Consider the following 9625-nt stretch of genomic DNA (forward strand, 5'->3'; position numbering starts at 1 on the left):
TTGGACTTGGATGTCATCGTGAGTGTTTGATAATGGATGATATATATATCCCTGGGACAATCCGTCTCTTGTTGGTGATTCTGATAACCTCGCGTTTGTGAGCATTGTTCTCCATTTGCCAGCCATTTTCCCATCGTTGTAGGTGGTCTATATCTGCTTGTAACAGTTTTGCATCCTGGTCTGATTCGATTACTCTACAGAGCAAGCTGTCGTCGGCAAAAGGCTAACTTGGGAATCGACTCCCAACGGCAAATCATTGATGTAGATCAAGAAAAGCAGAGGACCCATGATGGTTCCTTGGGATACACCCGAAGCGACGGTGGCTGATGAAGATGACTGGCCTTCTAGCATAACCTGTTGGTTTCTTCTATCTAAAGAGCTGTTTATCCACTCAAGGGTCTTGCCTCTGACACCATAGTGATGAAACTTGGCTGCAAGGCCCTTATGAGAGACTGTATCAAAGGCTTTGCTGAAGTCGAGCAGGATCGAATCTATATGTTGTTTGTTGTTTAGACCGGCTGCTATATCAAGGAGTGTAATTATAAATTGGCTCTAGCATGATCTCTTCTTTCTGAAGCCACGTTTTCATAAAGAATATTGCTACTTTCGAAGAACTGTATCAGGGGACAATGGAAGACGTGCTCCATGACTTCGCATCAAACTGATGTCAAGGAAACTGGCATGTAGTTGCAGACTTTGCTTTTGTCGCCTTTCATTAACAGTGGAGTTTCGAAAGCTCCTTTCCAGTCTTATGGAGCCTGATCCTGCTTTAACGAGGCTTGGAATAGAAAAGTTAGGGCTGGAAATATTAGAGGTCATCTCTTTCAATAATCTTTACGAAATCTGGTCAGGTGCAGGTGCTTTATGTGGGTTACGGTTTTGGAGGAAATTAAGTACCCCTTTTTCATGCATCTGGATGAGTGGGGCAGTCGGAGTGTTGCTAGTACCGAGATCAGGCCTGTGTATAGTGTCTTCAATATTGAAGACTGATGAAAACCGGGCTTGCAGGTTTTCTGACTTGTCAGATTTACTGGAACGGATTGTGCCATCCTTCTTCAGAGGGTGCGAGGGCTTGTGAACCATCATATTTCAAATTAAATCATTTGATATTATTGTATTATCATATTTAATCGATGCATGTCGTATGAAATTGACAATAAGTTGTTATTGTTGTGGGGTTTAACGCCATTTTTCAGCACACAATAGGCTATGCACGGCGGCCAGTATTAATGGTGGAGGAAGAACCCGAGAAAACCCCAGGAAGAACCACTGACCCACGAGAAGCTACTGGCAAGCTTTCTCCCATACCCACATTTGCCGAATCCTTGTCAGTAAGTGATTAATATATTTTATAGGATTGAGTTTTAACTTGCATCAGTTCTAATCTGGACGCAGGAAATTTCTAACTCATTACTTTCTTGCAGACATTTATATTTTATGTCCTGGAAATATGACGAGTGTTGTTATCACTAATGCAGTGATACGCTCCACATTAATCTTTTTGTGGAATTGCATGTGAACTATTCTGATTGGTAAGTTGAGGAGTTTTCTTTTGCAATCGCGTTAGGCTATTACATTTGATTCAGCTGATGAGGACTGTGGGTGTTCGACAAAGTTAAAATAAACCAGTTTGACAGGTCTAACACATTTCTGGTTTGTCTTGGCTTTCCAGTAACACTTGAGAGAGGTTGGTTTTGGGTGGATTGTGATGTGTATTGCATTTGTGTCTGGAGATCTACCAACTTGCTCGACTTGTGTGTGTGTGTTTGTTATTGGTGTTATAAATAGGTGGAGAGACCTTACGTTGCTTTATGAACGAATTTCTTTTTGTTGAATATATGTTGTTGTCGTTAGATTTTATAACAACTCCGTCAGGCACAACATATTACATGTAGGGTTCTTTTTAAAAGTAGCTATTTGCGCGTGGACACCATGCATCAGACGACAGGTCTGCGATAACCAGACTTAGATAGGAAAAGAAAGGTTATCAAAACAGGTAGATTTCATGGGTGTGAAAATGCGCTTCTTCTTTAATTTGATGGGGTAACACCGTGGTCAATGCCAGTTGTGTTGAAGAATTAGGATTAATAAGAATAAAAGTATTAAGTGCTCATAATTTTCAGAAGAAATACAAGGCATAATGATTACATTGTGATAATCAGTATAGACCATCAAAGTTAACACAGTGCATTACAAATGAGTTGAGTATTCGATATTGGAAATGTAGACGGTTTGCATTTAGTCAAAATTACAATGTACTACGATATTGGGAATGAACTGAGTATATGATATTAAAAAAATGTACACAACTTTGCATTCAGTCAAGACCATAACCATACATCAAACTTAATGTTTACGTGTCACGCTGACTGACAGAATGTACAGCGAAATTATTCCACAGAAGTCATTCTACAAAATTTGCACCATTACGCCAAGCTGAATAAAGTTCTAACTATATCCTCATTTTTGTCTCCGTTAACTTTACATTGTCAAAATCGTGGAGTATTTTACGATACTGCACACCAGAGGTAATATTGCACTCACGCGTACAACGCGTGTGCACAATAGTGTATTAGGAACTACTTTGTAAACAAATCCTGTACACTCGTGTAGTAGAACCTTTACGGTTTGGTTAATTAAATTTGTTTCTGAATGAACTAAAGCAGATGTTTCGTGGACTGCCACATACCAGCTGCTTTGCCACATTCTACGTTAACTTTCTTAAAATAATATTTCGGATTTAGGCTAGTGATAGACGCCAGACAGGTCATACAATTGCTGGGTCCCTACAAATGACATGCAAGTGACAAGGGCTGTCTTCTTTATACTTTCTGTTACATCCTGAATTTCATGAAAATTTACTTTCTTCGTTCTGCTAATCCGAATTACATGATCAATATCACGGGTTCTGAAGCTTGCTTACACATTTCGAAATGGTAATGTAAGGTTGACTTCTTTCCAAGTGCAATTAAATCCTCCTTACTGCAATCAAAATGAAATGGAACATTATATTCATAGCGTTATTTTGATGATTACAATTGAAATAATTCATGTTTCGCATATTACGATTCAAAACATTCAATGACAGAACAGAAACACGCTTGCAGATGTCAGCATGCTGCTCCGCTGCTGAAATCAGAAGTCCTTCACGTAGAATTTACACAGATAAATCCAGTCCAAAATCTCTAAATTACGTAGCACCGACAATAATACCAAAATCTATTCATTCCAGACCAAATGGAATAGTTGCTACAATGCGCATTCATTCACAAAATAATTCTAAATTTCAATTTCAAGTAGACTCTAGCGCCATTTTATTCCCAATGTGCTGTTATAGCGAGCAACTAAGTTAAACTTTATCTTGGTGGAGTTTTGTGCATATTAATAATGTTGTTCTTGTGTACTAATGAATCTGCGCTTGTGCATTTAGTTAAAAAACAGCATAAATTCAGTTACTTTGTTTCTTGAAATATATTTATGTTTGTATAATTAAGCCTTCGATAGAATAAGAAAATGAGCATAAAATAAAAAGTTTACTGCATTTGTATGGGAAAATATGAATTCGTTTTGTCGGATGGATATAATGCACTGCCAAGGTCGTGCGGTATATCATCCGAAAAACTTGTTCATATCTCCCATACAAAATGCAGTAATCTATAATTATAGACCTAAATAAATAACGGTAAGAAGCATGTACCCGTTCATCTGAAAGAACTGCTATTAAAATAAGAAAGGACTCGACCGCTTTGATGGGTTTTGCTAACTTTTGATGATATATGCATTGTCTTCTCCACTAAAACAAAGGTGCAAATGAAATATAAGTTAATGTCATATGAAATACATTATGTTTGAGAGAGAGAGAGAGAGAGAGAGAGAGAGAGAGAGAGCACGAGTAAAACAAAGTCATGCGTGACAACGGTAGTAATATTATTTACAAAGATACACAGAATCGTCGTCATTTCGTGATCATAATCGAGAAAATCTGTTTCATTACAATAAATATTTTACAGATTTAAAACGTTTATAATTTATACGGCAGATTGGATTAAATTGAAGTGGGAAACTGATTGTGACAAGGAAATGTAGGTGATGTTATTAAAATATATTCTAACGAGTGGGTCTACACAGAGGCAACATCCTAAACACATGGAAGGACAGCTTTATGTGCCTTTCCATAATTTGTTTGGCTATGATTCTTTGATTACCAAGAAGTTGTTGATAAAAGACCTATACTAATTTAGTCTAGTAAGAAGTTTAAAATTAATAGATTGAAAATTATGACAAAAGCTGCTGTACAGAGTTGTTGTGCACGTTTAATTTGTAATGTGTGTTGGTTTTTCTTCATGATTTTATGTAATGTACATTTAATTTGTATTCTGTCATTAACCTTTGTCCATAATTTAGGGTATAACACGAGAATACGAGTCTAGTCTTACAATTGTGTAAACACCACATTACATAGCTAACATTTGTCTATGCTTAGGATTATATATGTTAAAATCAATTTAATTAGAGTTAAACATGTTGAGTTCAAAGTATATTGTTTCTAGAAAGTAAGAATGTAATGGAAGGTGTTTACAAAATTGATGGGAAATGACCCTCATCCTGGCTCTGTTATTGTGTCTTAGCATTTATCTAGTCGTAATAGCAAATTGGGGGTTATTCTTTAAAATGCTCCATAGAAATTACAATCGCTTTTTAACTTTAAATTTACTTCGTTTTGGACTTTTCTTAGTCCCTGATATTTTAATTTCACAGATCTGAGAAAACTTTTGAAGCAAATACGTTTTCACAATGTCATAAGTGGAAAGCTTTTTTAAAAACAATCCTAACCAGTAACGGTCAGTAACGGTTAGAGGCCTTGACGAGTTGCTTGAGCTTGCCAGACACTATGTTCTTTCCGAGGCGAATGCTTCGTTAACGAAGCAAGAGATATTATATTTTGGTTCCTTATTTGGTCGAAAAGAATTTTCTTGATAAACGTACTTTGGATTTGATTGGAAAGTCTGCATCTGGTTCGGATATGAAGTTCAAACATTTTTACAGTTACAAATCCAGATGAAATTTCGTTAGTTCTCTCTTTAAAGAAAAAGAAGCAGATCAATATTTTCCTCATTTTGAGAAACGACCTGAAAATTTGCGATGTTCAAGGGAGCATATGACTTTAATTACAAAGTGTTCTTATTGGAAACGCTGGTGAATTGACACTTTATTGTCAATACAACAAGTGCTAATTATAAAGCGGTAAAAGGATGCATCTTGAAGGGTTATGACTTGGTACACGAGGCATATGGACAAAAGACTTATGAATTTTAGAAAACAAAGTGAACAAACCTGAATCTAGTTTGCATGGGAAAAAAGAACTATTTGATAGGTGGTGTTCACGAAAGAGTTTGATCAAGATTTGCTTCCATCGTGACGGCAAGACCTATCGTGATATGAAAAAGGTCAAAAACGTTATAACTTTCTGCTAGTACAGCTGATGATTATTCGTTGACTCACAAAATTTCATTAGCCAACAAATTCTTTCTCTCAGCAGTTTTTTATAATAACAAACCGATCTCGGTCTCATACGAGTACTTTCAAATATCAGTCTGGAACAACATTAAGAATTAAACTTCCAATAAGACTGATACAAATCCTTATCTCTTCCTAAGTGCGCTTATTTTGCGAATAAAGGGCATGTGCTTTCTGAGTGCTACAGGTTGAAATATAAGCAAAGAATAAATCCAGAAGTATTCAAAATGTGCTTATTTATAAGAGGTAAAGATCAATATCATATACTGACAGCAATAAATGTGCCGAGTCAAATAAATGCGAGTCTGATTTTATTATACAGAATAATAAACCAGCCCTGTGCAAAGATTATTTATCACTTGTCCGTGATTCTGCAAATCCTGTCCCATTTAATATATTAAGGGACACATGATCTTCTCAGTCTTTCATTATCAGGTATTTTTCCTTTATCTAAGAAGTCTTACAGTGAAATTGTTTTAATTTATGAGAGTGCTGCGTTGTTAATGTTCTTCTCCATTGTGTTAATTTGGCATCAAGACTTATTCGCAGGACCAGTGACTCTCGGTCCGGAGACTTCATCCCCCATGGAGGATATTCATTTATTTCTAGGCTATGGCTTAGCTTGAAAATATGTTGTGGTCAACTGACTTGTACTGGCAGTATTGCCTACACCACAATGTTGATCCAACCTAAATTAAAATTTTTTGTACCCAGCTTCTTTAGTTACTAGAGCTACGACCAAATGAGCTCTTGCAAATTATGTTGATTAGGAATTGTCACTGAACGGACTAATTGTTGGTTGGAATGCTACTTATGGAGAACAGACATGTACAAAAAATAAGATTATTTAATTAGATGATTCTGATGAATAATACTATATATATTGCACAATAGGAACATAAATAACTGCACACTAAATGTTTTTTCATATTGCCTTTTCTAAATTTCTTAAGGGCACTTTGATGTTCACTATTACTTCCCCACTGAACAATTATTCACTGATATATACACCCTCCAATGGCGTATTCACTGCTCAGGTTCGCCCTCCAATGGCTCCTTCATTGTATAGCTTCGCCTTCCTTTGGCTTATCCACTGTGTAATGAATTATAGGAAACTTGTGACTAGGGCTCCCATTTCCCGACGTTCTTAGGACGTCCAGGGTTTGTCCGCCCTTGTGGCAGGATTTCCTGGCTTGCACAACTTCCTTCAGCAGTTTTTCAATGTAGTCCTAACTAAGCGGTTCATGTGACTCGTGCAAAATAAAAATAAAAAATAAAAATTCCCTCCCGTAATCTGGCCGCTCTAAATGTCCAGAGTTTTAGCTCCTGTCCGTAGAAATTGTACTTGTGACTGCCAAAGTTTGACATTGCATATGGTCGTATTATACAGACCGAATGCAGGTATCATGAAGATCACGAACTCCTCGCCTGGTGAGAACTATTATGCCACATAACGATCATATAACTTACATGAGTTATACAGTGAACATCGAATAATGCCTGTTAGCACAGTCGATTTCAGATAATATATTTTCAGATCTTTATTATACTACGAATCTAAACCTATTTAATGCATAACTAAAGGAAAGGAATAATTTTAAGCCAGTTTGTGACTCTATATTATTCTTTTAGCTGACACATTTATTGTTCAGACTTTTAATGAAGTCATATTTGCGCTGGGTATTGATCAATCATGAGGTTTTAATCACTTCATCACCATCAGACAGGAAAGTCTTAGTCCAGCCGATAAAACGTCCTTGGCTAGTCATTTAGGACTCTGTAAGATTAATGACAAGATTTCGAATGCTTTTTATCGGACTAAAACTTGTAGTAATGTTCCTAAATACTGTAGTAATGTAATGTTTCTAAATACTATAGACCTTGTCATACTTGCAAATGATAGGAAAACCTAATCAGAAAATAAATATTGCTCATCTGCAATTCATTCCTGCATTTGCTGAACCATTTAGCTGAGTAATGGTAGACTGTGTTGGTCCCAAGACGAAGTCAGATAAAAAGTACTTGTTGACCATTTCATACGAATTTCGGCCTTCCCAAATCTGTCCAATCTTTTGTAGAGTCAAATGTATGTCTGGAAGTTACCAGCAAGTTATGAATGAATTAGACATCCACATCCAACAGTTTAAATCTTCCGTCTATCATCCTGAAAGTCAAGGGGCTTTAGAAAAAGTTAATCAAACAATCTAAGAATACGATAAGTCATTTTGTTTTAATGCAGGCAAAAGATTGGGACAAAGATGTTCATCTGTTATTGTTTGTAGTTAGTTATGGAATCAGTTCAAGAATCTTTCTGTTTCTTTCTTATGAACTAGTTATTAGACATATTCGCCGTGTACGATTGAAGTTATTTAAAGAAAAAAAACTTCTTTCCAACTGAAGATTCAGAAATTAATATTTTTGACAATGTCTCTGATTTCAAATATAAATTGTCAACGGCTTGTAAAGTAGCAACAACCTATCTTCACTCTACAAAAATGAAATTACAGATGACAGAACTACAAAAGATTGCCCATCTCTGAAAATCATCTTAAGGCTAGAGTATTACGGTCTTTACACAGTTAAAAAGAAAGCAAGTGATTAAAACTTTATCATTAACACTCACGGGAGGCGAAGACAGAAATAACTTTGTCATATAAATATCCTGAAGCAATATGTTTAAAGAGACAGTCTGTTTATCATTCAGTCAGTTCAATTGTGTCTGCCCCACACAGTGAGGATTTTAGATATGGACTGCAATATGACTGGAATGACTTTGATTTAACACATCTTCGGAATTCAGAAACACTGAACAACCTGGGCCAGAAAACTTCTCATCTGCTGCCACAAGAAAAGAGCGAACTAAATAAGCTACTAATTGAATATAAGTATCTGTTTCCAGATGTTCCAACAAGAATATGAAAATCTACCACTATGTTGAAATTGCAGAATCTCAACGCCTGAAACAATATCCTTACAGGATGAAAACTCTGAAACAGGAATCTTTGAAAGAAAAAGCCCCCACCAAATTCAATGTTTCCTGAAGGATGATTTCACAGAACCAAGTAAAAGTACCTGGAGTTTGCCATGTATTCTTGCGCCTAGATAAAATTATACTTTCTGCATGTGTACTGACTAGAGAATAGTAAATAATGTCACCACAACATAATCATTTCCTATGCAAAGAATCCCTGACAGCATTTACAAACTTGGAATTGCAAACTATGATACTATGTTTGACCTTTTGAAAAGATTCATGCAATTTACAGTCACGGAAAGAGTAAACCGTAACTCCAGATGGACTTTATCATTATAAAATGATGCCGTTTGGTAGGAAAGGTTCTCCTTCAACTTTCCAGCATTTAATGAACACGATCACATCTAGTTAAAAAAAAATGTTACTCTCACATCAAGGGCGATATCATCAACTACACATCTAGAAAGATCACTTGGAAATAATTCTTAAATTCTTTGAACGATTTAGAGATGCAAATTTGACGGTTTAGGTAAAAGTTAGTTTTGCCGTGCTTATATTTCAGTTTGTTGGACGCGGTCAAGTTAAACCTATATAAGTTATGGCCAAGGTTATCTCTGATTCCCAGTGACTCTCAGTAAGAACCATGGTTATGGCTGAATATTATCGCAAATTTTGCTCACCTTTTGACCATACTTGCCGAACTCTTGACCAATTTCGTGAGTAAGAAAAACAAATTTCGTTGGTCTAAATGTCAGGAGACTTTTGATAAATTAAAGGCGACACAGAATAGTGCACGAGTTCTTGCAGCTCACTATTTCAGTCAATTATTTACAAGTTAAGTTGATGAAAGTAAAGTTGTGATTGGTGGAGTATTTATTCAAGAAGACACAAATAGTTTGGATCATCCAGTGTACTATTTTTCTAAAACAGTAAACAAGCACCAGATAATGTATTCCACATCTGAGAAGGACTGTTTGGTTTTAATATTGTCTTCTAAACATTTTGAAGTGTTCATAAGGTCAGCTGCTCCTTCTCCGATTGATGTATTCAGTAATCATAACCCCATTACGTTCAGATATAGCTGAGGTGAAGTTTGATCGTGCAGGAATACAACGTTGACATTAGGCACATCAA

This window comes from Sinohyriopsis cumingii, chromosome 6, assembly GCF_028554795.1.
Source record: "Sinohyriopsis cumingii isolate HCF-2022 chromosome 6, ASM2855479v2, whole genome shotgun sequence".
NCBI lineage: Eukaryota > Metazoa > Mollusca > Bivalvia > Unionida > Unionidae > Sinohyriopsis > Sinohyriopsis cumingii.